Source organism: Esox lucius, chromosome 13, assembly GCF_011004845.1.
Source record: "Esox lucius isolate fEsoLuc1 chromosome 13, fEsoLuc1.pri, whole genome shotgun sequence".
Classification (NCBI taxonomy): domain Eukaryota; kingdom Metazoa; phylum Chordata; class Actinopteri; order Esociformes; family Esocidae; genus Esox; species Esox lucius.
The window spans coordinates 11,508,795-11,535,592 of record NC_047581.1 but is presented as its reverse complement, the minus strand read 5'-3'; the positions used below and the strand labels follow the sequence as shown (position 1 = coordinate 11,535,592).

At 41.4% G+C, this 26,798-nt stretch overlaps 37 non-coding genes across 37 annotated transcripts; all 37 read right to left on the bottom strand.

The window, feature by feature from the left end:
• Positions 1-116: 116 nt before the first annotated feature.
• On the bottom strand, positions 117-228 carry trnal-caa. Its single transcript has 2 exons — positions 191-228; positions 117-162 (listed from the first exon to the last, which is right to left on the bottom strand). It is a non-coding gene; the product is annotated as a tRNA-Leu (tRNA).
• A 615-nt stretch (positions 229-843) lies between these two features.
• trnal-caa lies at positions 844-955 on the bottom strand. Its single transcript has 2 exons — positions 918-955; positions 844-889 (listed from the first exon to the last, which is right to left on the bottom strand). It is a non-coding gene; the product is annotated as a tRNA-Leu (tRNA).
• A 616-nt stretch (positions 956-1,571) lies between these two features.
• Positions 1,572-1,683, bottom strand: trnal-caa. The gene is made up of 2 exons: positions 1,646-1,683; positions 1,572-1,617 (listed from the first exon to the last, which is right to left on the bottom strand). It is a non-coding gene; the product is annotated as a tRNA-Leu (tRNA).
• Positions 1,684-2,299: 616 nt separating this feature from the next.
• Positions 2,300-2,411, bottom strand: trnal-caa. Its single transcript has 2 exons — positions 2,374-2,411; positions 2,300-2,345 (listed from the first exon to the last, which is right to left on the bottom strand). It is a non-coding gene; the product is annotated as a tRNA-Leu (tRNA).
• A 615-nt stretch (positions 2,412-3,026) lies between these two features.
• On the bottom strand, positions 3,027-3,138 carry trnal-caa. Its single transcript has 2 exons — positions 3,101-3,138; positions 3,027-3,072 (listed from the first exon to the last, which is right to left on the bottom strand). It is a non-coding gene; the product is annotated as a tRNA-Leu (tRNA).
• Positions 3,139-3,755: 617 nt separating this feature from the next.
• trnal-caa lies at positions 3,756-3,867 on the bottom strand. Its single transcript has 2 exons — positions 3,830-3,867; positions 3,756-3,801 (listed from the first exon to the last, which is right to left on the bottom strand). It is a non-coding gene; the product is annotated as a tRNA-Leu (tRNA).
• A 617-nt stretch (positions 3,868-4,484) lies between these two features.
• trnal-caa lies at positions 4,485-4,596 on the bottom strand. The gene is made up of 2 exons: positions 4,559-4,596; positions 4,485-4,530 (listed from the first exon to the last, which is right to left on the bottom strand). It is a non-coding gene; the product is annotated as a tRNA-Leu (tRNA).
• A 616-nt stretch (positions 4,597-5,212) lies between these two features.
• Positions 5,213-5,324, bottom strand: trnal-caa. The gene is made up of 2 exons: positions 5,287-5,324; positions 5,213-5,258 (listed from the first exon to the last, which is right to left on the bottom strand). It is a non-coding gene; the product is annotated as a tRNA-Leu (tRNA).
• Positions 5,325-5,939: 615 nt separating this feature from the next.
• Positions 5,940-6,051, bottom strand: trnal-caa. The gene is made up of 2 exons: positions 6,014-6,051; positions 5,940-5,985 (listed from the first exon to the last, which is right to left on the bottom strand). It is a non-coding gene; the product is annotated as a tRNA-Leu (tRNA).
• Positions 6,052-6,666: 615 nt separating this feature from the next.
• On the bottom strand, positions 6,667-6,778 carry trnal-caa. The gene is made up of 2 exons: positions 6,741-6,778; positions 6,667-6,712 (listed from the first exon to the last, which is right to left on the bottom strand). It is a non-coding gene; the product is annotated as a tRNA-Leu (tRNA).
• Positions 6,779-7,393: 615 nt separating this feature from the next.
• trnal-caa lies at positions 7,394-7,505 on the bottom strand. Its single transcript has 2 exons — positions 7,468-7,505; positions 7,394-7,439 (listed from the first exon to the last, which is right to left on the bottom strand). It is a non-coding gene; the product is annotated as a tRNA-Leu (tRNA).
• A 615-nt stretch (positions 7,506-8,120) lies between these two features.
• On the bottom strand, positions 8,121-8,232 carry trnal-caa. The gene is made up of 2 exons: positions 8,195-8,232; positions 8,121-8,166 (listed from the first exon to the last, which is right to left on the bottom strand). It is a non-coding gene; the product is annotated as a tRNA-Leu (tRNA).
• Positions 8,233-8,850: 618 nt separating this feature from the next.
• trnal-caa lies at positions 8,851-8,962 on the bottom strand. The gene is made up of 2 exons: positions 8,925-8,962; positions 8,851-8,896 (listed from the first exon to the last, which is right to left on the bottom strand). It is a non-coding gene; the product is annotated as a tRNA-Leu (tRNA).
• A 616-nt stretch (positions 8,963-9,578) lies between these two features.
• On the bottom strand, positions 9,579-9,690 carry trnal-caa. The gene is made up of 2 exons: positions 9,653-9,690; positions 9,579-9,624 (listed from the first exon to the last, which is right to left on the bottom strand). It is a non-coding gene; the product is annotated as a tRNA-Leu (tRNA).
• Positions 9,691-10,305: 615 nt separating this feature from the next.
• trnal-caa lies at positions 10,306-10,417 on the bottom strand. The gene is made up of 2 exons: positions 10,380-10,417; positions 10,306-10,351 (listed from the first exon to the last, which is right to left on the bottom strand). It is a non-coding gene; the product is annotated as a tRNA-Leu (tRNA).
• A 615-nt stretch (positions 10,418-11,032) lies between these two features.
• On the bottom strand, positions 11,033-11,144 carry trnal-caa. The gene is made up of 2 exons: positions 11,107-11,144; positions 11,033-11,078 (listed from the first exon to the last, which is right to left on the bottom strand). It is a non-coding gene; the product is annotated as a tRNA-Leu (tRNA).
• Positions 11,145-12,076: 932 nt separating this feature from the next.
• Positions 12,077-12,188, bottom strand: trnal-caa. Its single transcript has 2 exons — positions 12,151-12,188; positions 12,077-12,122 (listed from the first exon to the last, which is right to left on the bottom strand). It is a non-coding gene; the product is annotated as a tRNA-Leu (tRNA).
• A 620-nt stretch (positions 12,189-12,808) lies between these two features.
• trnal-caa lies at positions 12,809-12,920 on the bottom strand. Its single transcript has 2 exons — positions 12,883-12,920; positions 12,809-12,854 (listed from the first exon to the last, which is right to left on the bottom strand). It is a non-coding gene; the product is annotated as a tRNA-Leu (tRNA).
• Positions 12,921-13,536: 616 nt separating this feature from the next.
• On the bottom strand, positions 13,537-13,648 carry trnal-caa. The gene is made up of 2 exons: positions 13,611-13,648; positions 13,537-13,582 (listed from the first exon to the last, which is right to left on the bottom strand). It is a non-coding gene; the product is annotated as a tRNA-Leu (tRNA).
• Positions 13,649-14,264: 616 nt separating this feature from the next.
• On the bottom strand, positions 14,265-14,376 carry trnal-caa. The gene is made up of 2 exons: positions 14,339-14,376; positions 14,265-14,310 (listed from the first exon to the last, which is right to left on the bottom strand). It is a non-coding gene; the product is annotated as a tRNA-Leu (tRNA).
• A 615-nt stretch (positions 14,377-14,991) lies between these two features.
• Positions 14,992-15,103, bottom strand: trnal-caa. Its single transcript has 2 exons — positions 15,066-15,103; positions 14,992-15,037 (listed from the first exon to the last, which is right to left on the bottom strand). It is a non-coding gene; the product is annotated as a tRNA-Leu (tRNA).
• A 615-nt stretch (positions 15,104-15,718) lies between these two features.
• Positions 15,719-15,830, bottom strand: trnal-caa. The gene is made up of 2 exons: positions 15,793-15,830; positions 15,719-15,764 (listed from the first exon to the last, which is right to left on the bottom strand). It is a non-coding gene; the product is annotated as a tRNA-Leu (tRNA).
• A 615-nt stretch (positions 15,831-16,445) lies between these two features.
• On the bottom strand, positions 16,446-16,557 carry trnal-caa. The gene is made up of 2 exons: positions 16,520-16,557; positions 16,446-16,491 (listed from the first exon to the last, which is right to left on the bottom strand). It is a non-coding gene; the product is annotated as a tRNA-Leu (tRNA).
• A 615-nt stretch (positions 16,558-17,172) lies between these two features.
• On the bottom strand, positions 17,173-17,284 carry trnal-caa. The gene is made up of 2 exons: positions 17,247-17,284; positions 17,173-17,218 (listed from the first exon to the last, which is right to left on the bottom strand). It is a non-coding gene; the product is annotated as a tRNA-Leu (tRNA).
• A 616-nt stretch (positions 17,285-17,900) lies between these two features.
• Positions 17,901-18,012, bottom strand: trnal-caa. Its single transcript has 2 exons — positions 17,975-18,012; positions 17,901-17,946 (listed from the first exon to the last, which is right to left on the bottom strand). It is a non-coding gene; the product is annotated as a tRNA-Leu (tRNA).
• A 616-nt stretch (positions 18,013-18,628) lies between these two features.
• Positions 18,629-18,740, bottom strand: trnal-caa. The gene is made up of 2 exons: positions 18,703-18,740; positions 18,629-18,674 (listed from the first exon to the last, which is right to left on the bottom strand). It is a non-coding gene; the product is annotated as a tRNA-Leu (tRNA).
• A 615-nt stretch (positions 18,741-19,355) lies between these two features.
• On the bottom strand, positions 19,356-19,467 carry trnal-caa. The gene is made up of 2 exons: positions 19,430-19,467; positions 19,356-19,401 (listed from the first exon to the last, which is right to left on the bottom strand). It is a non-coding gene; the product is annotated as a tRNA-Leu (tRNA).
• Positions 19,468-20,085: 618 nt separating this feature from the next.
• trnal-caa lies at positions 20,086-20,197 on the bottom strand. Its single transcript has 2 exons — positions 20,160-20,197; positions 20,086-20,131 (listed from the first exon to the last, which is right to left on the bottom strand). It is a non-coding gene; the product is annotated as a tRNA-Leu (tRNA).
• A 615-nt stretch (positions 20,198-20,812) lies between these two features.
• trnal-caa lies at positions 20,813-20,924 on the bottom strand. The gene is made up of 2 exons: positions 20,887-20,924; positions 20,813-20,858 (listed from the first exon to the last, which is right to left on the bottom strand). It is a non-coding gene; the product is annotated as a tRNA-Leu (tRNA).
• Positions 20,925-21,542: 618 nt separating this feature from the next.
• trnal-caa lies at positions 21,543-21,654 on the bottom strand. Its single transcript has 2 exons — positions 21,617-21,654; positions 21,543-21,588 (listed from the first exon to the last, which is right to left on the bottom strand). It is a non-coding gene; the product is annotated as a tRNA-Leu (tRNA).
• A 615-nt stretch (positions 21,655-22,269) lies between these two features.
• On the bottom strand, positions 22,270-22,381 carry trnal-caa. Its single transcript has 2 exons — positions 22,344-22,381; positions 22,270-22,315 (listed from the first exon to the last, which is right to left on the bottom strand). It is a non-coding gene; the product is annotated as a tRNA-Leu (tRNA).
• Positions 22,382-22,996: 615 nt separating this feature from the next.
• trnal-caa lies at positions 22,997-23,108 on the bottom strand. The gene is made up of 2 exons: positions 23,071-23,108; positions 22,997-23,042 (listed from the first exon to the last, which is right to left on the bottom strand). It is a non-coding gene; the product is annotated as a tRNA-Leu (tRNA).
• Positions 23,109-23,724: 616 nt separating this feature from the next.
• On the bottom strand, positions 23,725-23,836 carry trnal-caa. Its single transcript has 2 exons — positions 23,799-23,836; positions 23,725-23,770 (listed from the first exon to the last, which is right to left on the bottom strand). It is a non-coding gene; the product is annotated as a tRNA-Leu (tRNA).
• Positions 23,837-24,451: 615 nt separating this feature from the next.
• Positions 24,452-24,563, bottom strand: trnal-caa. Its single transcript has 2 exons — positions 24,526-24,563; positions 24,452-24,497 (listed from the first exon to the last, which is right to left on the bottom strand). It is a non-coding gene; the product is annotated as a tRNA-Leu (tRNA).
• A 616-nt stretch (positions 24,564-25,179) lies between these two features.
• Positions 25,180-25,291, bottom strand: trnal-caa. The gene is made up of 2 exons: positions 25,254-25,291; positions 25,180-25,225 (listed from the first exon to the last, which is right to left on the bottom strand). It is a non-coding gene; the product is annotated as a tRNA-Leu (tRNA).
• A 613-nt stretch (positions 25,292-25,904) lies between these two features.
• On the bottom strand, positions 25,905-26,016 carry trnal-caa. The gene is made up of 2 exons: positions 25,979-26,016; positions 25,905-25,950 (listed from the first exon to the last, which is right to left on the bottom strand). It is a non-coding gene; the product is annotated as a tRNA-Leu (tRNA).
• Positions 26,017-26,631: 615 nt separating this feature from the next.
• On the bottom strand, positions 26,632-26,743 carry trnal-caa. Its single transcript has 2 exons — positions 26,706-26,743; positions 26,632-26,677 (listed from the first exon to the last, which is right to left on the bottom strand). It is a non-coding gene; the product is annotated as a tRNA-Leu (tRNA).
• Between the last annotated feature and the right edge of the window lie 55 nt (positions 26,744-26,798).

The window sequence follows — 26,798 nt, the reverse complement described above, 5'->3', positions numbered from 1 at the left end:
AGCTTTTGCTAAGTGAGCAGATTTAAACAAAGATTTTGCCTGGGTTAGCTGGTTCACTAGTTAGAATAGTATGAATGGTAGCAAGTTATCTGTCTGATTTTTTCTTTCTAAAGGACTGTCAGAAGTGGGATTTGAACCCACGCCTCCAACTGGAGACCAGAAGACCCTACTAACCAGGAAGGAATTAACACTTGAGTCTGGCGCCTTAGACCACTCGGCCATCCTGACATGCATTCCTCCCGACTCTTCTAATTTCTTTGAAAAGATAGTTGATTTCATAATACAAGTAGGGTACATATAGTGGTATAATCAAACAGATTCTTTTTTTCATTATAGCGGGAATGCTACATTGATTTCTCTTGCACTTCACCTGGTGGACCAGGTGTATTGGGTTCTGTTATTCACTCAGGTGATCAACTTCCTCAGCTGTTATGGTGTGATACCTAGCTGGAACATAACCACAGAGTACATGCTGAACTCCACAAGCAGAGTTGTAATATAAACTTTCTAATTTCTTAGAAAATTCACTGTCAGAAGTGGGATTTGAACCCACGCCTCCATATGGAGACCAGAACACCCAAGTCAGCGGGAAGGATTCTTTCCTTGAGTCTGGCGCCTTGGACCGCTCCAAACCTGACACTGGGCACGACTGACTTCTAATTGCTTTGAAATGAAAGTTGATTTCATAATACAAGCAGGGTTCATATAGTGGTTTCATCAAAGAAAAAGCTTTTGCTAAGTGAGCAGATTTAAACAAAGATTTTGCCTGGGTTAGCTGGTTCACTAGTTAGAATAGTATGAATGGTAGCAAGTTATCTGTCTGATTTTTTCTTTCTAAAGGACTGTCAGAAGTGGGATTTGAACCCACGCCTCCAACTGGAGACCAGAAGACCCTACTAACCAGGAAGGAATTAACACTTGAGTCTGGCGCCTTAGACCACTCGGCCATCCTGACATGCATTCCTCCCGACTCTTCTAATTTCTTTGAAAAGATAGTTGATTTCATAATACAAGTAGGGTACATATAGTGGTATAATCAAACAGATTCTTTTTTTCATTATAGCGGGAATGCTACATTGATTTCTCTTGCACTTCACCTGGTGGACCAGGTGTATTGGGTTCTGTTATTCACTCAGGTGATCAACTTCCTCAGCTGTTATGGTGTGATACCTAGCTGGAACATAACCACAGAGTACATGCTGAACTCCACAAGCAGAGTTGTAATATAAACTTTCTAATTTCTTAGAAAATTCACTGTCAGAAGTGGGATTTGAACCCACGCCTCCATATGGAGACCAGAACACCCAAGTCAGCGGGAAGGATTCTTTCCTTGAGTCTGGCGCCTTAGGACCGCTCCAACCTGACATCTGGGCACGACTGACTTCTAATTGCTTTGAAATGAAAGTTTATTTCATAATACAAGCAGGGTTCATATAGTGGTTTCATCAAAGAAAAAGCTTTTGCTAAGTGAGCAGATTTAAACAAAGATTTTGCCTGGGTTAGCTGGTTCACTAGTTAGAATAGTATGAATGGTAGCAAGTTATCTGTCTGATTTTTTCTTTCTAAAGGACTGTCAGAAGTGGGATTTGAACCCACGCCTCCAACTGGAGACCAGAAGACCCTACTAACCAGGAAGGAATTAACACTTGAGTCTGGCGCCTTAGACCACTCGGCCATCCTGACATGCATTCCTCCCGACTCTTCTAATTTCTTTGAAAAGATAGTTGATTTCATAATACAAGTAGGGTACATATAGTGGTATAATCAAACAGATTCTTTTTTTCATTATAGCGGGAATGCTACATTGATTTCTCTTGCACTTCACCTGGTGGACCAGGTGTATTGGGTTCTGTTATTCACTCAGGTGATCAACTTCCTCAGCTGTTATGGTGTGATACCTAGCTGGAACATAACCACAGAGTACATGCTGAACTCCACAAGCAGAGTTGTAATATAAACTTTCTAATTTCTTAGAAAATTCACTGTCAGAAGTGGGATTTGAACCCACGCCTCCATATGGAGACCAGAACACCCAAGTCAGCGGGAAGGATTCTTTCCTTGAGTCTGGCGCCTTAGACCGCTCGCAAACCTGACACTGGGCACGACTGACTTCTAATTGCTTTGAAATGAAAGTTGATTTCATAATACAAGCAGGGTTCATATAGTGGTTTCATCAAAGAAAAAGCTTTTGCTAAGTGAGCAGATTTAAACAAAGATTTTGCCTGGGTTAGCTGGTTCACTAGTTAGAATAGTATGAATGGTAGCAAGTTATCTGTCTGATTTTTTCTTTCTAAAGGACTGTCAGAAGTGGGATTTGAACCCACGCCTCCAACTGGAGACCAGAAGACCCTACTAACCAGGAAGGAATTAACACTTGAGTCTGGCGCCTTAGACCACTCGGCCATCCTGACATGCATTCCTCCCGACTCTTCTAATTTCTTTGAAAAGATAGTTGATTTCATAATACAAGTAGGGTACATATAGTGGTATAATCAAACAGATTCTTTTTTTCATTATAGCGGGAATGCTACATTGATTTCTCTTGCATTTCACCTGGTGGACCAGGTGTATTGGGTTCTGTTATTCACTCAGGTGATCAACTTCCTCAGCTGTTATGGTGTGATACCTAGCTGGAACATAACCACAGAGTACATGCTGAACTCCACAAGCAGAGTTGTAATATAAACTTTCTAATTTCTTAGAAAATTCACTGTCAGAAGTGGGATTTGAACCCACGCCTCCATATGGAGACCAGAACACCCAAGTCAGCGGGAAGGATTCTTTCCTTGAGTCTGGCGCCTTGGACCGCTCCAAACCTGACACTGGGCACGACTGACTTCTAATTGCTTTGAAATGAAAGTTGATTTCATAATACAAGCAGGGTTCATATAGTGGTTTCATCAAAGAAAAAGCTTTTGCTAAGTGAGCAGATTTAAACAAAGATTTTGCCTGGGTTAGCTGGTTCACTAGTTAGAATAGTATGAATGGTAGCAAGTTATCTGTCTGATTTTTTCTTTCTAAAGGACTGTCAGAAGTGGGATTTGAACCCACGCCTCCAACTGGAGACCAGAAGACCCTACTAACCAGGAAGGAATTAACACTTGAGTCTGGCGCCTTAGACCACTCGGCCATCCTGACATGCATTCCTCCCGACTCTTCTAATTTCTTTGAAAAGATAGTTGATTTCATAATACAAGTAGGGTACATATAGTGGTATAATCAAACAGATTCTTTTTTTCATTATAGCGGGAATGCTACATTGATTTCTCTTGCACTTCACCTGGTGGACCAGGTGTATTGGGTTCTGTTATTCACTCAGGTGATCAACTTCCTCAGCTGTTATGGTGTGATACCTAGCTGGAACATAACCACAGAGTACATGCTGAACTCCACAAGCAGAGTTGTAATATAAACTTTCTAATTTCTTAGAAAATTCACTGTCAGAAGTGGGATTTGAACCCACGCCTCCATATGGAGACCAGAACACCCAAGTCAGCGGGAAGGATTCTTTCCTTGAGTCTGGCGCCTTAGGACCGCTCGCAAACCTGACACTGGGCACGACTGACTTCTAATTGCTTTGAAATGAAAGTTGATTTCATAATACAAGCAGGGTTCATATAGTGGTTTCATCAAAGAAAAAGCTTTTGCTAAGTGAGCAGATTTAAACAAAGATTTTGCCTGGGTTAGCTGGTTCACTAGTTAGAATAGTATGAATGGTAGCAAGTTATCTGTCTGATTTTTTCTTTCTAAAGGACTGTCAGAAGTGGGATTTGAACCCACGCCTCCAACTGGAGACCAGAAGACCCTACTAACCAGGAAGGAATTAACACTTGAGTCTGGCGCCTTAGACCACTCGGCCATCCTGACAAGCATTCCTCCCGACTCTTCTAATTTCTTTGAAAAGATAGTTGATTTCATAATACAAGTAGGGTACATATAGTGGTATAATCAAACAGATTCTTTTTTTCATTATAGCGGGAATGCTACATTGATTTCTCTTGCACTTCACCTGGTGGACCAGGTGTATTGGGTTCTGTTATTCACTCAGGTGATCAACTTCCTCAGCTGTTATGGTGTGATACCTAGCTGGAACATAACCACAGAGTACATGCTGAACTCCACAAGCAGAGTTGTAATATAAACTTTCTAATTTCTTAGAAAATTCACTGTCAGAAGTGGGATTTGAACCCACGCCTCCATATGGAGACCAGAACACCCAAGTCAGCGGGAAGGATTCTTTCCTTGAGTCTGGCGCCTTAGACCGCTCGGCCATCCTGACTCTGGGACCAAGACTCTTTTAATGGCTTTGAAATGAAAGTTGATTTCATAATACAAGCAGGGTTCATATAGTGGTTTCATCAAAGAAAAAGCTTTTGCTAAGTGAGCAGATTTAAACAAAGATTTTGCCTGGGTTAGCTGGTTCACTAGTTAGAATAGTATGAATGGTAGCAAGTTATCTGTCTGATTTTTTCTTTCTAAAGGACTGTCAGAAGTGGGATTTGAACCCACGCCTCCAACTGGAGACCAGAAGACCCTACTAACCAGGAAGGAATTAACACTTGAGTCTGGCGCCTTAGACCACTCGGCCATCCTGACATGCATTCCTCCCGACTCTTCTAATTTCTTTGAAAAGATAGTTGATTTCATAATACAAGTAGGGTACATATAGTGGTATAATCAAACAGATTCTTTTTTTCATTATAGCGGGAATGCTACATTGATTTCTCTTGCATTTCACCTGGTGGACCAGGTGTATTGGGTTCTGTTATTCACTCAGGTGATCAACTTCCTCAGCTGTTATGGTGTGATACCTAGCTGGAACATAACCACAGAGTACATGCTGAACTCCACAAGCAGAGTTGTAATATAAACTTTCTAATTTCTTAGAAAATTCACTGTCAGAAGTGGGATTTGAACCCACGCCTCCATATGGAGACCAGAACACCCAAGTCAGCGGGAAGGATTCTTTCCTTGAGTCTGGCGCCTTAGGACCGCTCCAAACCTGACACTGGGCACGACTGACTTCTAATTGCTTTGAAATGAAAGTTGATTTCATAATACAAGCAGGGTTCATATAGTGGTTTCATCAAAGAAAAAGCTTTTGCTAAGTGAGCAGATTTAAACAAAGATTTTGCCTGGGTTAGCTGGTTCACTAGTTAGAATAGTATGAATGGTAGCAAGTTATCTGTCTGATTTTTTCTTTCTAAAGGACTGTCAGAAGTGGGATTTGAACCCACGCCTCCAACTGGAGACCAGAAGACCCTACTAACCAGGAAGGAATTAACACTTGAGTCTGGCGCCTTAGACCACTCGGCCATCCTGACATGCATTCCTCCCGACTCTTCTAATTTCTTTGAAAAGATAGTTGATTTCATAATACAAGTAGGGTACATATAGTGGTATAATCAAACAGATTCTTTTTTTCATTATAGCGGGAATGCTACATTGATTTCTCTTGCACTTCACCTGGTGGACCAGGTGTATTGGGTTCTGTTATTCACTCAGGTGATCAACTTCCTCAGCTGTTATGGTGTGATACCTAGCTGGAACATAACCACAGAGTACATGCTGAACTCCACAAGCAGAGTTGTAATATAAACTTTCTAATTTCTTAGAAAATTCACTGTCAGAAGTGGGATTTGAACCCACGCCTCCATATGGAGACCAGAACACCCAAGTCAGCGGGAAGGATTCTTTCCTTGAGTCTGGCGCCTTGGACCGCTCCAAACCTGACACTGGGCACGACTGACTTCTAATTGCTTTGAAATGAAAGTTGATTTCATAATACAAGCAGGGTTCATATAGTGGTTTCATCAAAGAAAAAGCTTTTGCTAAGTGAGCAGATTTAAACAAAGATTTTGCCTGGGTTAGCTGGTTCACTAGTTAGAATAGTATGAATGGTAGCAAGTTATCTGTCTGATTTTTTCTTTCTAAAGGACTGTCAGAAGTGGGATTTGAACCCACGCCTCCAACTGGAGACCAGAAGACCCTACTAACCAGGAAGGAATTAACACTTGAGTCTGGCGCCTTAGACCACTCGGCCATCCTGACATGCATTCCTCCCGACTCTTCTAATTTCTTTGAAAAGATAGTTGATTTCATAATACAAGTAGGGTACATATAGTGGTATAATCAAACAGATTCTTTTTTTCATTATAGCGGGAATGCTACATTGATTTCTCTTGCACTTCACCTGGTGGACCAGGTGTATTGGGTTCTGTTATTCACTCAGGTGATCAACTTCCTCAGCTGTTATGGTGTGATACCTAGCTGGAACATAACCACAGAGTACATGCTGAACTCCACAAGCAGAGTTGTAATATAAACTTTCTAATTTCTTAGAAAATTCACTGTCAGAAGTGGGATTTGAACCCACGCCTCCATATGGAGACCAGAACACCCAAGTCAGCGGGAAGGATTCTTTCCTTGAGTCTGGCGCCTTAGACCGCTCCAAACCTGACACTGGGCACGACTGACTTCTAATTGCTTTGAAATGAAAGTTTATTTCATAATACAAGCAGGGTTCATATAGTGGTTTCATCAAAGAAAAAGCTTTTGCTAAGTGAGCAGATTTAAACAAAGATTTTGCCTGGGTTAGCTGGTTCACTAGTTAGAATAGTATGAATGGTAGCAAGTTATCTGTCTGATTTTTTCTTTCTAAAGGACTGTCAGAAGTGGGATTTGAACCCACGCCTCCAACTGGAGACCAGAAAACCCTACTAACCAGGAAGGAATTAACACTTGAGTCTGGCGCCTTAGACCACTCGGCCATCCTGACATGCATTCCTCCCGACTCTTCTAATTTCTTTGAAAAGATAGTTGATTTCATAATACAAGTAGGGTACATATAGTGGTATAATCAAACAGATTCTTTTTTTCATTATAGCGGGAATGCTACATTGATTTCTCTTGCATTTCACCTGGTGGACCAGGTGTATTGGGTTCTGTTATTCACTCAGGTGATCAACTTCCTCAGCTGTTATGGTGTGATACCTAGCTGGAACATAACCACAGAGTACATGCTGAACTCCACAAGCAGAGTTGTAATATAAACTTTCTAATTTCTTAGAAAATTCACTGTCAGAAGTGGGATTTGAACCCACGCCTCCATATGGAGACCAGAACACCCAAGTCAGCGGGAAGGATTCTTTCCTTGAGTCTGGCGCCTTGGACCGCTCCAAACCTGACACTGGGCACGACTGACTTCTAATTGCTTTGAAATGAAAGTTGATTTCATAATACAAGCAGGGTTCATATAGTGGTTTCATCAAAGAAAAAGCTTTTGCTAAGTGAGCAGATTTAAACAAAGATTTTGCCTGGGTTAGCTGGTTCACTAGTTAGAATAGTATGAATGGTAGCAAGTTATCTGTCTGATTTTTTCTTTCTAAAGGACTGTCAGAAGTGGGATTTGAACCCACGCCTCCAACTGGAGACCAGAAGACCCTACTAACCAGGAAGGAATTAACACTTGAGTCTGGCGCCTTAGACCACTCGGCCATCCTGACATGCATTCCTCCCGACTCTTCTAATTTCTTTGAAAAGATAGTTGATTTCATAATACAAGTAGGGTACATATAGTGGTATAATCAAACAGATTCTTTTTTTCATTATAGCGGGAATGCTACATTGATTTCTCTTGCACTTCACCTGGTGGACCAGGTGTATTGGGTTCTGTTATTCACTCAGGTGATCAACTTCCTCAGCTGTTATGGTGTGATACCTAGCTGGAACATAACCACAGAGTACATGCTGAACTCCACAAGCAGAGTTGTAATATAAACTTTCTAATTTCTTAGAAAATTCACTGTCAGAAGTGGGATTTGAACCCACGCCTCCATATGGAGACCAGAACACCCAAGTCAGCGGGAAGGATTCTTTCCTTGAGTCTGGCGCCTTGGACCGCTCCAAACCTGACACTGGGCACGACTGACTTCTAATTGCTTTGAAATGAAAGTTGATTTCATAATACAAGCAGGGTTCATATAGTGGTTTCATCAAAGAAAAAGCTTTTGCTAAGTGAGCAGATTTAAACAAAGATTTTGCCTGGGTTAGCTGGTTCACTAGTTAGAATAGTATGAATGGTAGCAAGTTATCTGTCTGATTTTTTCTTTCTAAAGGACTGTCAGAAGTGGGATTTGAACCCACGCCTCCAACTGGAGACCAGAAGACCCTACTAACCAGGAAGGAATTAACACTTGAGTCTGGCGCCTTAGACCACTCGGCCATCCTGACATGCATTCCTCCCGACTCTTCTAATTTCTTTGAAAAGATAGTTGATTTCATAATACAAGTAGGGTACATATAGTGGTATAATCAAACAGATTCTTTTTTTCATTATAGCGGGAATGCTACATTGATTTCTCTTGCACTTCACCTGGTGGACCAGGTGTATTGGGTTCTGTTATTCACTCAGGTGATCAACTTCCTCAGCTGTTATGGTGTGATACCTAGCTGGAACATAACCACAGAGTACATGCTGAACTCCACAAGCAGAGTTGTAATATAAACTTTCTAATTTCTTAGAAAATTCACTGTCAGAAGTGGGATTTGAACCCACGCCTCCATATGGAGACCAGAACACCCAAGTCAGCGGGAAGGATTCTTTCCTTGAGTCTGGCGCCTTAGGACCGCTCGCCAATCCTGACACTGGGCACGACTGACTTCTAATTGCTTTGAAATGAAAGTTGATTTCATAATACAAGCAGGGTTCATATAGTGGTTTCATCAAAGAAAAAGCTTTTGCTAAGTGAGCAGATTTAAACAAAGATTTTGCCTGGGTTAGCTGGTTCACTAGTTAGAATAGTATGAATGGTAGCAAGTTATCTGTCTGATTTTTTCTTTCTAAAGGACTGTCAGAAGTGGGATTTGAACCCACGCCTCCAACTGGAGACCAGAAGACCCTACTAACCAGGAAGGAATTAACACTTGAGTCTGGCGCCTTAGACCACTCGGCCATCCTGACATGCATTCCTCCCGACTCTTCTAATTTCTTTGAAAAGATAGTTGATTTCATAATACAAGTAGGGTACATATAGTGGTATAATCAAACAGATTCTTTTTTTCATTATAGCGGGAATGCTACATTGATTTCTCTTGCACTTCACCTGGTGGACCAGGTGTATTGGGTTCTGTTATTCACTCAGGTGATCAACTTCCTCAGCTGTTATGGTGTGATACCTAGCTGGAACATAACCACAGAGTACATGCTGAACTCCACAAGCAGAGTTGTAATATAAACTTTCTAATTTCTTAGAAAATTCACTGTCAGAAGTGGGATTTGAACCCACGCCTCCATATGGAGACCAGAACACCCAAGTCAGCGGGAAGGATTCTTTCCTTGAGTCTGGCGCCTTAGGACCGCTCCAAACCTGACACTGGGCACGACTGACTTCTAATTGCTTTGAAATGAAAGTTGATTTCATAATACAAGCAGGGTTCATATAGTGGTTTCATCAAAGAAAAAGCTTTTGCTAAGTGAGCAGATTTAAACAAAGATTTTGCCTGGGTTAGCTGGTTCACTAGTTAGAATAGTATGAATGGTAGCAAGTTATCTGTCTGATTTTTTCTTTCTAAAGGACTGTCAGAAGTGGGATTTGAACCCACGCCTCCAACTGGAGACCAGAAGACCCTACTAACCAGGAAGGAATTAACACTTGAGTCTGGCGCCTTAGACCACTCGGCCATCCTGACATGCATTCCTCCCGACTCTTCTAATTTCTTTGAAAAGATAGTTGATTTCATAATACAAGTAGGGTACATATAGTGGTATAATCAAACAGATTCTTTTTTTCATTATAGCGGGAATGCTACATTGATTTCTCTTGCACTTCACCTGGTGGACCAGGTGTATTGGGTTCTGTTATTCACTCAGGTGATCAACTTCCTCAGCTGTTATGGTGTGATACCTAGCTGGAACATAACCACAGAGTACATGCTGAACTCCACAAGCAGAGTTGTAATATAAACTTTCTAATTTCTTAGAAAATTCACTGTCAGAAGTGGGATTTGAACCCACGCCTCCATATGGAGACCAGAACACCCAAGTCAGCGGGAAGGATTCTTTCCTTGAGTCTGGCGCCTTAGACCGCTCCAAACCTGACACTGGGCACGACTGACTTCTAATTGCTTTGAAATGAAAGTTGATTTCATAATACAAGTAGGGTTCATATAGTGGTTTCATCAAAGAAAAAGCTTTTGCTAAGTGAGCAGATTTAAACAAAGATTTTGCCTGGGTTAGCTGGTTCACTAGTTAGAATAGTATGAATGGTAGCAAGTTATCTGTCTGATTTTTTCTTTCTAAAGGACTGTCAGAAGTGGGATTTGAACCCACGCCTCCAACTGGAGACCAGAAGACCCTACTAACCAGGAAGGAATTAACACTTGAGTCTGGCGCCTTAGACCACTCGGCCATCCTGACATGCATTCCTCCCGACTCTTCTAATTTCTTTGAAAAGATAGTTGATTTCATAATACAAGTAGGGTACATATAGTGGTATAATCAAACAGATTCTTTTTTTCATTATAGCGGGAATGCTACATTGATTTCTCTTGCATTTCACCTGGTGGACCAGGTGTATTGGGTTCTGTTATTCACTCAGGTGATCAACTTCCTCAGCTGTTATGGTGTGATACCTAGCTGGAACATAACCACAGAGTACATGCTGAACTCCACAAGCAGAGTTGTAATATAAACTTTCTAATTTCTTAGAAAATTCACTGTCAGAAGTGGGATTTGAACCCACGCCTCCATATGGAGACCAGAACACCCAAGTCAGCGGGAAGGATTCTTTCCTTGAGTCTGGCGCCTTGGACCGCTCCAAACCTGACACTGGGCACGACTGACTTCTAATTGCTTTGAAATGAAAGTTGATTTCATAATACAAGCAGGGTTCATATAGTGGTTTCATCAAAGAAAAAGCTTTTGCTAAGTGAGCAGATTTAAACAAAGATTTTGCCTGGGTTAGCTGGTTCACTAGTTAGAATAGTATGAATGGTAGCAAGTTATCTGTCTGATTTTTTCTTTCTAAAGGACTGTCAGAAGTGGGATTTGAACCCACGCCTCCAACTGGAGACCAGAAGACCCTACTAACCAGGAAGGAATTAACACTTGAGTCTGGCGCCTTAGACCACTCGGCCATCCTGACATGCATTCCTCCCGACTCTTCTAATTTCTTTGAAAAGATAGTTGATTTCATAATACAAGTAGGGTACATATAGTGGTATAATCAAACAGATTCTTTTTTTCATTATAGCGGGAATGCTACATTGATTTCTCTTGCACTTCACCTGGTGGACCAGGTGTATTGGGTTCTGTTATTCACTCAGGTGATCAACTTCCTCAGCTGTTATGGTGTGATACCTAGCTGGAACATAACCACAGAGTACATGCTGAACTCCACAAGCAGAGTTGTAATATAAACTTTCTAATTTCTTAGAAAATTCACTGTCAGAAGTGGGATTTGAACCCACGCCTCCATATGGAGACCAGAACACCCAAGTCAGCGGGAAGGATTCTTTCCTTGAGTCTGGCGCCTTGGACCGCTCCAAACCTGACACTGGGCACGACTGACTTCTAATTGCTTTGAAATGAAAGTTTATTTCATAATACAAGCAGGGTTCATATAGTGGTTTCATCAAAGAAAAAGCTTTTGCTAAGTGAGCAGATTTAAACAAAGATTTTGCCTGGGTTAGCTGGTTCACTAGTTAGAATAGTATGAATGGTAGCAAGTTATCTGTCTGATTTTTTCTTTCTAAAGGACTGTCAGAAGTGGGATTTGAACCCACGCCTCCATATGGAGACCAGAACACCCAAGTCAGCGGGAAGGATTCTTTCCTTGAGTCTGGCGCCTTAGACCGCTCGGCCATCCTGACTCTGGGACCAAGACTCTTTTAATGGCTTTGAAATGAAAGTTGATTTCATAATACAAGCAGGGTTCATATAGTGGTTTCATCAAAGAAAAAGCTTTTGCTAAGTGAGCAGATTTAAACAAAGATTTTGCCTGGGTTAGCTGGTTCACTAGTTAGAATAGTATGAATGGTAGCAAGTTATCTGTCTGATTTTTTCTTTCTAAAGGACTGTCAGAAGTGGGATTTGAACCCACGCCTCCAACTGGAGACCAGAAAACCCTACTAACCAGGAAGGAATTAACACTTGAGTCTGGCGCCTTAGACCACTCGGCCATCCTGACATGCATTCCTCCCGACTCTTCTAATTTCTTTGAAAAGATAGTTGATTTCATAATACAAGTAGGGTACATATAGTGGTATAATCAAACAGATTCTTTTTTTCATTATAGCGGGAATGCTACATTGATTTCTCTTGCACTTCACCTGGTGGACCAGGTGTATTGGGTTCTGTTATTCACTCAGGTGATCAACTTCCTCAGCTGTTATGGTGTGATACCTAGCTGGAACATAACCACAGAGTACATGCTGAACTCCACAAGCAGAGTTGTACTATAAACTTTCTAATTTCTTAGAAAATTCACTGTCAGAAGTGGGATTTGAACCCACGCCTCCATATGGAGACCAGAACACCCAAGTCAGCGGGAAGGATTCTTTCCTTGAGTCTGGCGCCTTAGACCGCTCGGCCAATCCTGACATCTGGGACAAGACTGACTTCTAATGGCTTTGAAATGAAAGTTGATTTCATAATACAAGCAGGGTTCATATAGTGGTTTCATCAAAGAAAAAGCTTTTGCTAAGTGAGCAGATTTAAACAAAGATTTTGCCTGGGTTAGCTGGTTCACTAGTTAGAATAGTATGAATGGTAGCAAGTTATCTGTCTGATTTTTTCTTTCTAAAGGACTGTCAGAAGTGGGATTTGAACCCACGCCTCCAACTGGAGACCAGAAAACCCTACTAACCAGGAAGGAATTAACACTTGAGTCTGGCGCCTTAGACCACTCGGCCATCCTGACATGCATTCCTCCCGACTCTTCTAATTTCTTTGAAAAGATAGTTGATTTCATAATACAAGTAGGGTACATATAGTGGTATAATCAAACAGATTCTTTTTTTCATTATAGCGGGAATGCTACATTGATTTCTCTTGCATTTCACCTGGTGGACCAGGTGTATTGGGTTCTGTTATTCACTCAGGTGATCAACTTCCTCAGCTGTTATGGTGTGATACCTAGCTGGAACATAACCACAGAGTACATGCTGAACTCCACAAGCAGAGTTGTAATATAAACTTTCTAATTTCTTAGAAAATTCACTGTCAGAAGTGGGATTTGAACCCACGCCTCCATATGGAGACCAGAACACCCAAGTCAGCGGGAAGGATTCTTTCCTTGAGTCTGGCGCCTTAGACCGCTCGCAAACCTGACACTGGGCACGACTGACTTCTAATTGCTTTGAAATGAAAGTTTATTTCATAATACAAGCAGGGTTCATATAGTGGTTTCATCAAAGAAAAAGCTTTTGCTAAGTGAGCAGATTTAAACAAAGATTTTGCCTGGGTTAGCTGGTTCACTAGTTAGAATAGTATGAATGGTAGCAAGTTATCTGTCTGATTTTTTCTTTCTAAAGGACTGTCAGAAGTGGGATTTGAACCCACGCCTCCAACTGGAGACCAGAAAACCCTACTAACCAGGAAGGAATTAACACTTGAGTCTGGCGCCTTAGACCACTCGGCCATCCTGACATGCATTCCTCCCGACTCTTCTAATTTCTTTGAAAAGATAGTTGATTTCATAATACAAGTAGGGTACATATAGTGGTATAATCAAACAGATTCTTTTTTTCATTATAGCGGGAATGCTACATTGATTTCTCTTGCACTTCACCTGGTGGACCAGGTGTATTGGGTTCTGTTATTCACTCAGGTGATCAACTTCCTCAGCTGTTATGGTGTGATACCTAGCTGGAACATAACCACAGAGTACATGCTGAACTCCACAAGCAGAGTTGTAATATAAACTTTCTAATTTCTTAGAAAATTCACTGTCAGAAGTGGGATTTGAACCCACGCCTCCATATGGAGACCAGAACACCCAAGTCAGCGGGAAGGATTCTTTCCTTGAGTCTGGCGCCTTAGACCGCTCCAAACCTGACACTGGGACACGACTGACTTCTAATTGCTTTGAAATGAAAGTTGATTTCATAATACAAGCAGGGTTCATATAGTGGTTTCATCAAAGAAAAAGCTTTTGCTAAGTGAGCAGATTTAAACAAAGATTTTGCCTGGGTTAGCTGGTTCACTAGTTAGAATAGTATGAATGGTAGCAAGTTATCTGTCTGATTTTTTCTTTCTAAAGGACTGTCAGAAGTGGGATTTGAACCCACGCCTCCAACTGGAGACCAGAAGACCCTACTAACCAGGAAGGAATTAACACTTGAGTCTGGCGCCTTAGACCACTCGGCCATCCTGACATGCATTCCTCCCGACTCTTCTAATTTCTTTGAAAAGATAGTTGATTTCATAATACAAGTAGGGTACATATAGTGGTATAATCAAACAGATTCTTTTTTTCATTATAGCGGGAATGCTACATTGATTTCTCTTGCACTTCACCTGGTGGACCAGGTGTATTGGGTTCTGTTATTCACTCAGGTGATCAACTTCCTCAGCTGTTATGGTGTGATACCTAGCTGGAACATAACCACAGAGTACATGCTGAACTCCACAAGCAGAGTTGTAATATAAACTTTCTAATTTCTTAGAAAATTCACTGTCAGAAGTGGGATTTGAACCCACGCCTCCATATGGAGACCAGAACACCCAAGTCAGCGGGAAGGATTCTTTCCTTGAGTCTGGCGCCTTAGACCGCTCCAAACCTGACACTGGGCACGACTGACTTCTAATTGCTTTGAAATGAAAGTTGATTTCATAATACAAGCAGGGTTCATATAGTGGTTTCATCAAAGAAAAAGCTTTTGCTAAGTGAGCAGATTTAAACAAAGATTTTGCCTGGGTTAGCTGGTTCACTAGTTAGAATAGTATGAATGGTAGCAAGTTATCTGTCTGATTTTTTCTTTCTAAAGGACTGTCAGAAGTGGGATTTGAACCCACGCCTCCAACTGGAGACCAGAAAACCCTACTAACCAGGAAGGAATTAACACTTGAGTCTGGCGCCTTAGACCACTCGGCCATCCTGACATGCATTCCTCCCGACTCTTCTAATTTCTTTGAAAAGATAGTTGATTTCATAATACAAGTAGGGTACATATAGTGGTATAATCAAACAGATTCTTTTTTTCATTATAGCGGGAATGCTACATTGATTTCTCTTGCACTTCACCTGGTGGACCAGGTGTATTGGGTTCTGTTATTCACTCAGGTGATCAACTTCCTCAGCTGTTATGGTGTGATACCTAGCTGGAACATAACCACAGAGTACATGCTGAACTCCACAAGCAGAGTTGTAATATAAACTTTCTAATTTCTTAGAAAATTCACTGTCAGAAGTGGGATTTGAACCCACGCCTCCATATGGAGACCAGAACACCCAAGTCAGCGGGAAGGATTCTTTCCTTGAGTCTGGCGCCTTAGACCGCTCCAAACCTGACACTGGGCACGACTGACTTCTAATTGCTTTGAAATGAAAGTTGATTTCATAATACAAGTAGGGTTCATATAGTGGTTTCATCAAAGAAAAAGCTTTTGCTAAGTGAGCAGATTTAAACAAAGATTTTGCCTGGGTTAGCTGGTTCACTAGTTAGAATAGTATGAATGGTAGCAAGTTATCTGTCTGATTTTTTCTTTCTAAAGGACTGTCAGAAGTGGGATTTGAACCCACGCCTCCAACTGGAGACCAGAAGACCCTACTAACCAGGAAGGAATTAACACTTGAGTCTGGCGCCTTAGACCACTCGGCCATCCTGACATGCATTCCTCCCGACTCTTCTAATTTCTTTGAAAAGATAGTTGATTTCATAATACAAGTAGGGTACATATAGTGGTATAATCAAACAGATTCTTTTTTTCATTATAGCGGGAATGCTACATTGATTTCTCTTGCACTTCACCTGGTGGACCAGGTGTATTGGGTTCTGTTATTCACTCAGGTGATCAACTTCCTCAGCTGTTATGGTGTGATACCTAGCTGGAACATAACCACAGAGTACATGCTGAACTCCACAAGCAGAGTTGTAATATAAACTTTCTAATTTCTTAGAAAATTCACTGTCAGAAGTGGGATTTGAACCCACGCCTCCATATGGAGACCAGAACACCCAAGTCAGCGGGAAGGATTCTTTCCTTGAGTCTGGCGCCTTAGACCGCTCCAAACCTGACACTGGGCACGACTGACTTCTAATTGCTTTGAAATGAAAGTTGATTTCATAATACAAGTAGGGTTCATATAGTGGTTTCATCAAAGAAAAAGCTTTTGCTAAGTGAGCAGATTTAAACAAAGATTTTGCCTGGGTTAGCTGGTTCACTAGTTAGAATAGTATGAATGGTAGCAAGTTATCTGTCTGATTTTTTCTTTCTAAAGGACTGTCAGAAGTGGGATTTGAACCCACGCCTCCAACTGGAGACCAGAAGACCCTACTAACCAGGAAGGAATTAACACTTGAGTCTGGCGCCTTAGACCACTCGGCCATCCTGACATGCATTCCTCCCGACTCTTCTAATTTCTTTGAAAAGATAGTTGATTTCATAATACAAGTAGGGTACATATAGTGGTATAATCAAACAGATTCTTTTTTTCATTATAGCGGGAATGCTACATTGATTTCTCTTGCACTTCACCTGGTGGACCAGGTGTATTGGGTTCTGTTATTCACTCAGGTGATCAACTTCCTCAGCTGTTATGGTGTGATACCTAGCTGGAACATAACCACAGAGTACATGCTGAACTCCACAAGCAGAGTTGTAATATAAACTTTCTAATTTCTTAGAAAATTCACTGTCAGAAGTGGGATTTGAACCCACGCCTCCATATGGAGACCAGAACACCCAAGTCAGCGGGAAGGATTCTTTCCTTGAGTCTGGCGCCTTAGACCGCTCCAAACCTGACACTGGGCACGACTGACTTCTAATTGCTTTGAAATGAAAGTTGATTTCATAATACAAGCAGGGTTCATATAGTGGTTTCATCAAAGAAAAAGCTTTTGCTAAGTGAGCAGATTTAAACAAAGATTTTGCCTGGGTTAGCTGGTTCACTAGTTAGAATAGTATGAATGGTAGCAAGTTATCTGTCTGATTTTTTCTTTCTAAAGGACTGTCAGAAGTGGGATTTGAACCCACGCCTCCAACTGGAGACCAGAAGACCCTACTAACCAGGAAGGAATTAACACTTGAGTCTGGCGCCTTAGACCACTCGGCCATCCTGACATGCATTCCTCCCGACTCTTCTAATTTCTTTGAAAAGATAGTTGATTTCATAATACAAGTAGGGTACATATAGTGGTATAATCAAACAGATTCTTTTTTTCATTATAGCGGGAATGCTACATTGATTTCTCTTGCACTTCACCTGGTGGACCAGGTGTATTGGGTTCTGTTATTCACTCAGGTGATCAACTTCCTCAGCTGTTATGGTGTGATACCTAGCTGGAACATAACCACAGAGTACATGCTGAACTCCACAAGCAGAGTTGTAATATAAACTTTCTAATTTCTTAGAAAATTCACTGTCAGAAGTGGGATTTGAACCCACGCCTCCATATGGAGACCAGAACACCCAAGTCAGCGGGAAGGATTCTTTCCTTGAGTCTGGCGCCTTAGGACCGCTCCAAACCTGACACTGGGCACGACTGACTTCTAATTGCTTTGAAATGAAAGTTGATTTCATAATACAAGCAGGGTTCATATAGTGGTTTCATCAAAGAAAAAGCTTTTGCTAAGTGAGCAGATTTAAACAAAGATTTTGCCTGGGTTAGCTGGTTCACTAGTTAGAATAGTATGAATGGTAGCAAGTTATCTGTCTGATTTTTTCTTTCTAAAGGACTGTCAGAAGTGGGATTTGAACCCACGCCTCCAACTGGAGACCAGAAGACCCTACTAACCAGGAAGGAATTAACACTTGAGTCTGGCGCCTTAGACCACTCGGCCATCCTGACATGCATTCCTCCCGACTCTTCTAATTTCTTTGAAAAGATAGTTGATTTCATAATACAAGTAGGGTACATATAGTGGTATAATCAAACAGATTCTTTTTTTCATTATAGCGGGAATGCTACATTGATTTCTCTTGCACTTCACCTGGTGGACCAGGTGTATTGGGTTCTGTTATTCACTCAGGTGATCAACTTCCTCAGCTGTTATGGTGTGATACCTAGCTGGAACATAACCACAGAGTACATGCTGAACTCCACAAGCAGAGTTGTAATATAAACTTTCTAATTTCTTAGAAAATTCACTGTCAGAAGTGGGATTTGAACCCACGCCTCCATATGGAGACCAGAACACCCAAGTCAGCGGGAAGGATTCTTTCCTTGAGTCTGGCGCCTTAGACCGCTCCAAACCTGACACTGGGACACGACTGACTTCTAATTGCTTTGAAATGAAAGTTGATTTCATAATACAAGCAGGGTTCATATAGTGGTTTCATCAAAGAAAAAGCTTTTGCTAAGTGAGCAGATTTAAACAAAGATTTTGCCTGGGTTAGCTGGTTCACTAGTTAGAATAGTATGAATGGTAGCAAGTTATCTGTCTGATTTTTTCTTTCTAAAGGACTGTCAGAAGTGGGATTTGAACCCACGCCTCCAACTGGAGACCAGAAGACCCTACTAACCAGGAAGGAATTAACACTTGAGTCTGGCGCCTTAGACCACTCGGCCATCCTGACATGCATTCCTCCCGACTCTTCTAATTTCTTTGAAAAGATAGTTGATTTCATAATACAAGTAGGGTACATATAGTGGTATAATCAAACAGATTCTTTTTTTCATTATAGCGGGAATGCTACATTGATTTCTCTTGCACTTCACCTGGTGGACCAGGTGTATTGGGTTCTGTTATTCACTCAGGTGATCAACTTCCTCAGCTGTTATGGTGTGATACCTAGCTGGAACATAACCACAGAGTACATGCTGAACTCCACAAGCAGAGTTGTAATATAAACTTTCTAATTTCTTAGAAAATTCACTGTCAGAAGTGGGATTTGAACCCACGCCTCCATATGGAGACCAGAACACCCAAGTCAGCGGGAAGGATTCTTTCCTTGAGTCTGGCGCCTTAGACCGCTCCAAACCTGACACTGGGCACGACTGACTTCTAATTGCTTTGAAATGAAAGTTGATTTCATAATACAAGTAGGGTTCATATAGTGGTTTCATCAAAGAAAAAGCTTTTGCTAAGTGAGCAGATTTAAACAAAGATTTTGCCTGGGTTAGCTGGTTCACTAGTTAGAATAGTATGAATGGTAGCAAGTTATCTGTCTGATTTTTTCTTTCTAAAGGACTGTCAGAAGTGGGATTTGAACCCACGCCTCCAACTGGAGACCAGAAGACCCTACTAACCAGGAAGGAATTAACACTTGAGTCTGGCGCCTTAGACCACTCGGCCATCCTGACATGCATTCCTCCCGACTCTTCTAATTTCTTTGAAAAGATAGTTGATTTCATAATACAAGTAGGGTACATATAGTGGTATAATCAAACAGATTCTTTTTTTCATTATAGCGGGAATGCTACATTGATTTCTCTTGCACTTCACCTGGTGGACCAGGTGTATTGGGTTCTGTTATTCACTCAGGTGATCAACTTCCTCAGCTGTTATGGTGTGATACCTAGCTGGAACATAACCACAGAGTACATGCTGAACTCCACAAGCAGAGTTGTAATATAAACTTTCTAATTTCTTAGAAAATTCACTGTCAGAAGTGGGATTTGAACCCACGCCTCCATATGGAGACCAGAACACCCAAGTCAGCGGGAAGGATTCTTTCCTTGAGTCTGGCGCCTTAGGACCGCTCGCAAACCTGACTACTGGGCACGACTGACTTCTAATTGCTTTGAAATGAAAGTTGATTTCATAATACAAGCAGGGTTCATATAGTGGTTTCATCAAAGAAAAAGCTTTTGCTAAGTGAGCAGATTTAAACAAAGATTTTGCCTGGGTTAGCTGGTTCACTAGTTAGAATAGTATGAATGGTAGCAAGTTATCTGTCTGATTTTTTCTTTCTAAAGGACTGTCAGAAGTGGGATTTGAACCCACGCCTCCAACTGGAGACCAGAAGACCCTACTAACCAGGAAGGAATTAACACTTGAGTCTGGCGCCTTAGACCACTCGGCCATCCTGACATGCATTCCTCCCGACTCTTCTAATTTCTTTGAAAAGATAGTTGATTTCATAATACAAGTAGGGTACATATAGTGGTATAATCAAACAGATTCTTTTTTTCATTATAGCGGGAATGCTACATTGATTTCTCTTGCATTTCACCTGGTGGACCAGGTGTATTGGGTTCTGTTATTCACTCAGGTGATCAACTTCCTCAGCTGTTATGGTGTGATACCTAGCTGGAACATAACCACAGAGTACATGCTGAACTCCACAAGCAGAGTTGTAATATAAACTTTCTAATTTCTTAGAAAATTCACTGTCAGAAGTGGGATTTGAACCCACGCCTCCATATGGAGACCAGAACACCCAAGTCAGCGGGAAGGATTCTTTCCTTGAGTCTGGCGCCTTAGACCGCTCCAAACCTGACACTGGGCACGACTGACTTCTAATTGCTTTGAAATGAAAGTTGATTTCATAATACAAGTAGGGTTCATATAGTGGTTTCATCAAAGAAAAAGCTTTTGCTAAGTGAGCAGATTTAAACAAAGATTTTGCCTGGGTTAGCTGGTTCACTAGTTAGAATAGTATGAATGGTAGCAAGTTATCTGTCTGATTTTTTCTTTCTAAAGGACTGTCAGAAGTGGGATTTGAACCCACGCCTCCAACTGGAGACCAGAAGACCCTACTAACCAGGAAGGAATTAACACTTGAGTCTGGCGCCTTAGACCACTCGGCCATCCTGACATGCATTCCTCCCGACTCTTCTAATTTCTTTGAAAAGATAGTTGATTTCATAATACAAGTAGGGTACATATAGTGGTATAATCAAACAGATTCTTTTTTTCATTATAGCGGGAATGCTACATTGATTTCTCTTGCACTTCACCTGGTGGACCAGGTGTATTGGGTTCTGTTATTCACTCAGGTGATCAACTTCCTCAGCTGTTATGGTGTGATACCTAGCTGGAACATAACCACAGAGTACATGCTGAACTCCACAAGCAGAGTTGTAATATAAACTTTCTAATTTCTTAGAAAATTCACTGTCAGAAGTGGGATTTGAACCCACGCCTCCATATGGAGACCAGAACACCCAAGTCAGCGGGAAGGATTCTTTCCTTGAGTCTGGCGCCTTAGACCGCTCGGCCAATCCTGACTCTGGGACCAAGACTCTTTTAATGGCTTTGAAATGAAAGTTGATTTCATAATACAAGCAGGGTTCATATAGTGGTTTCATCAAAGAAAAAGCTTTTGCTAAGTGAGCAGATTTAAACAAAGATTTTGCCTGGGTTAGCTGGTTCACTAGTTAGAATAGTATGAATGGTAGCAAGTTATCTGTCTGATTTTTTCTTTCTAAAGGACTGTCAGAAGTGGGATTTGAACCCACGCCTCCAACTGGAGACCAGAAGACCCTACTAACCAGGAAGGAATTAACACTTGAGTCTGGCGCCTTAGACCACTCGGCCATCCTGACATGCATTCCTCCCGACTCTTCTAATTTCTTTGAAAAGATAGTTGATTTCATAATACAAGTAGGGTACATATAGTGGTATAATCAAACAGATTCTTTTTTTCATTATAGCGGGAATGCTACATTGATTTCTCTTGCATTTCACCTGGTGGACCAGGTGTATTGGGTTCTGTTATTCACTCAGGTGATCAACTTCCTCAGCTGTTATGGTGTGATACCTAGCTGGAACATAACCACAGAGTACATGCTGAACTCCACAAGCAGAGTTGTAATATAAACTTTCTAATTTCTTAGAAAATTCACTGTCAGAAGTGGGATTTGAACCCACGCCTCCATATGGAGACCAGAACACCCAAGTCAGCGGGAAGGATTCTTTCCTTGAGTCTGGCGCCTTAGACCGCTCCAAACCTGACACTGGGCACGACTGACTTCTAATTGCTTTGAAATGAAAGTTTATTTCATAATACAAGCAGGGTTCATATAGTGGTTTCATCAAAGAAAAAGCTTTTGCTAAGTGAGCAGATTTAAACAAAGATTTTGCCTGGGTTAGCTGGTTCACTAGTTAGAATAGTATGAATGGTAGCAAGTTATCTGTCTGATTTTTTCTTTCTAAAGGACTGTCAGAAGTGGGATTTGAACCCACGCCTCCAACTGGAGACCAGAAAACCCTACTAACCAGGAAGGAATTAACACTTGAGTCTGGCGCCTTAGACCACTCGGCCATCCTGACATGCATTCCTCCCGACTCTTCTAATTTCTTTGAAAAGATAGTGATTTCATAATACAAGTAGGGTACATATAGTGGTATAATCAAACAGATTCTTTTTTTCATTATAGCGGGAATGCTACATTGATTTCTCTTGCACTTCACCTGGTGGACCAGGTGTATTGGGTTCTGTTATTCACTCAGGTGATCAACTTCCTCAGCTGTTATGGTGTGATACCTAGCTGGAACATAACCACAGAGTACATGCTGAACTCCACAAGCAGAGTTGTAATATAAACTTTCTAATTTCTTAGAAAATTCACTGTCAGAAGTGGGATTTGAACCCACGCCTCCATATGGAGACCAGAACACCCAAGTCAGCGGGAAGGATTCTTTCCTTGAGTCTGGCGCCTTAGGACCGCTCCAAACCTGACACTGGGCACGACTGACTTCTAATTGCTTTGAAATGAAAGTTGATTTCATAATACAAGCAGGGTTCATATAGTGGTTTCATCAAAGAAAAAGCTTTTGCTAAGTGAGCAGATTTAAACAAAGATTTTGCCTGGGTTAGCTGGTTCACTAGTTAGAATAGTATGAATGGTAGCAAGTTATCTGTCTGATTTTTTCTTTCTAAAGGACTGTCAGAAGTGGGATTTGAACCCACGCCTCCAACTGGAGACCAGAAGACCCTACTAACCAGGAAGGAATTAACACTTGAGTCTGGCGCCTTAGACCACTCGGCCATCCTGACATGCATTCCTCCCGACTCTTCTAATTTCTTTGAAAAGATAGTTGATTTCATAATACAAGTAGGGTACATATAGTGGTATAATCAAACAGATTCTTTTTTTCATTATAGCGGGAATGCTACATTGATTTCTCTTGCACTTCACCTGGTGGACCAGGTGTATTGGGTTCTGTTATTCACTCAGGTGATCAACTTCCTCAGCTGTTATGGTGTGATACCTAGCTGGAACATAACCACAGAGTACATGCTGAACTCCACAAGCAGAGTTGTAATATAAACTTTCTAATTTCTTAGAAAATTCACTGTCAGAAGTGGGATTTGAACCCACGCCTCCATATGGAGACCAGAACACCCAAGTCAGCGGGAAGGATTCTTTCCTTGAGTCTGGCGCCTTAGGACCGCTCCAAACCTGACACTGGGCACGACTGACTTCTAATTGCTTTGAAATGAAAGTTGATTTCATAATACAAGCAGGGTTCATATAGTGGTTTCATCAAAGAAAAAGCTTTTGCTAAGTGAGCAGATTTAAACAAAGATTTTGCCTGGGTTAGCTGGTTCACTAGTTAGAATAGTATGAATGGTAGCAAGTTATCTGTCTGATTTTTTCTTTCTAAAGGACTGTCAGAAGTGGGATTTGAACCCACGCCTCCAACTGGAGACCAGAAGACCCTACTAACCAGGAAGGAATTAACACTTGAGTCTGGCGCCTTAGACCACTCGGCCATCCTGACATGCATTCCTCCCGACTCTTCTAATTTCTTTGAAAAGATAGTTGATTTCATAATACAAGTAGGGTACATATAGTGGTATAATCAAACAGATTCTTTTTTTCATTATAGCGGGAATGCTACATTGATTTCTCTTGCACTTCACCTGGTGGACCAGGTGTATTGGGTTCTGTTATTCACTCAGGTGATCAACTTCCTCAGCTGTTATGGTGTGATACCTAGCTGGAACATAACCACAGAGTACATGCTGAACTCCACAAGCAGAGTTGTAATATAAACTTTCTAATTTCTTAGAAAATTCACTGTCAGAAGTGGGATTTGAACCCACGCCTCCATATGGAGACCAGAACACCCAAGTCAGCGGGAAGGATTCTTTCCTTGAGTCTGGCGCCTTGGACCGCTCCAAACCTGACACTGGGCACGACTGACTTCTAATTGCTTTGAAATGAAAGTTGATTTCATAATACAAGCAGGGTTCATATAGTGGTTTCATCAAAGAAAAAGCTTTTGCTAAGTGAGCAGATTTAAACAAAGATTTTGCCTGGGTTAGCTGGTTCACTAGTTAGAATAGTATGAATGGTAGCAAGTTATCTGTCTGATTTTTTCTTTCTAAAGGACTGTCAGAAGTGGGATTTGAACCCACGCCTCCAACTGGAGACCAGAAGACCCTACTAACCAGGAAGGAATTAACACTTGAGTCTGGCGCCTTAGACCACTCGGCCATCCTGACATGCATTCCTCCCGACTCTTCTAATTTCTTTGAAAAGATAGTTGATTTCATAATACAAGTAGGGTACATATAGTGGTATAATCAAACAGATTCTTTTTTTCATTATAGCGGGAATGCTACATTGATTTCTCTTGCACTTCACCTGGTGGACCAGGTGTATTGGGTTCTGTTATTCACTCAGGTGATCAACTTCCTCAGCTGTTATGGTGTGATACCTAGCTGGAACATAACCACAGAGTACATGCTGAACTCCACAAGCAGAGTTGTAATATAAACTTTCTAATTTCTTAGAAAATTCACTGTCAGAAGTGGGATTTGAACCCACGCCTCCATATGGAGACCAGAACACCCAAGTCAGCGGGAAGGATTCTTTCCTTGAGTCTGGCGCCTTAGGACCGCTCCAAACCTGACACTGGGCACGACTGACTTCTAATTGCTTTGAAATGAAAGTTGATTTCATAATACAAGCAGGGTTCATATAGTGGTTTCATCAAAGAAAAAGCTTTTGCTAAGTGAGCAGATTTAAACAAAGATTTTGCCTGGGTTAGCTGGTTCACTAGTTAGAATAGTATGAATGGTAGCAAGTTATCTGTCTGATTTTTTCTTTCTAAAGGACTGTCAGAAGTGGGATTTGAACCCACGCCTCCAACTGGAGACCAGAAGACCCTACTAACCAGGAAGGAATTAACACTTGAGTCTGGCGCCTTAGACCACTCGGCCATCCTGACATGCATTCCTCCCGACTCTTCTAATTTCTTTGAAAAGATAGTTGATTTCATAATACAAGTAGGGTACATATAGTGGTATAATCAAACAGATTCTTTTTTTCATTATAGCGGGAATGCTACATTGATTTCTCTTGCACTTCACCTGGTGGACCAGGTGTATTGGGTTCTGTTATTCACTCAGGTGATCAACTTCCTCAGCTGTTATGGTGTGATACCTAGCTGGAACATAACCACAGAGTACATGCTGAACTCCACAAGCAGAGTTGTAATATAAACTTTCTAATTTCTTAGAAAATTCACTGTCAGAAGTGGGATTTGAACCCACGCCTCCATATGGAGACCAGAACACCCAAGTCAGCGGGAAGGATTCTTTCCTTGAGTCTGGCGCCTTAGACCGCTCCAATCCTGACTCTGGGACCAAGACTCTTTAATGGCTTTGAAATGAAAGTTGATTCATAATACAAGCAGGGTTCATATAGTGGTTTCATCAAAGAAAAAGCTTTTGCTAAGTGAGCAGATTTAAACAAAGATTTTGCCTGGGTTAGCTGGTTCACTAGTTAGAATAGTATGAATGGTAGCAAGTTATCTGTCTGATTTTTTCTTTCTAAAGGACTGTCAGAAGTGGGATTTGAACCCACGCCTCCAACTGGAGACCAGAAAACCCTACTAACCAGGAAGGAATTAACACTTGAGTCTGGCGCCTTAGACCACTCGGCCATCCTGACATGCATTCCTCCCGACTCTTCTAATTTCTTTGAAAAGATAGTTGATTTCATAATACAAGTAGGGTACATATAGTGGTATAATCAAACAGATTCTTTTTTTCATTATAGCGGGAATGCTACATTGATTTCTCTTGCACTTCACCTGGTGGACCAGGTGTATTGGGTTCTGTTATTCACTCAGGTGATCAACTTCCTCAGCTGTTATGGTGTGATACCTAGCTGGAACATAACCACAGAGTACATGCTGAACTCCACAAGCAGAGTTGTAATATAAACTTTCTAATTTCTTAGAAAATTCACTGTCAGAAGTGGGATTTGAACCCACGCCTCCATATGGAGACCAGAACACCCAAGTCAGCGGGAAGGATTCTTTCCTTGAGTCTGGCGCCTTGGACCGCTCCAAACCTGACACTGGGCACGACTGACTTCTAATTGCTTTGAAATGAAAGTTGATTTCATAATACAAGCAGGGTTCATATAGTGGTTTCATCAAAGAAAAAGCTTTTGCTAAGTGAGCAGATTTAAACAAAGATTTTGCCTGGGTTAGCTGGTTCACTAGTTAGAATAGTATGAATGGTAGCAAGTTATCTGGCTGATTTTTTCTTTCTAAAGGACTGTCAGAAGTGGGATTTGAACCCACGCCTCCAACTGGAGACCAGAAGACCCTACTAACCAGGAAGGAATTAACACTTGAGTCTGGCGCCTTAGACCACTCGGCCATCCTGACATGCATTCCTCCCGACTCTTCTAATTTCTTTGAAAAGATAGTTGATTTCATAATA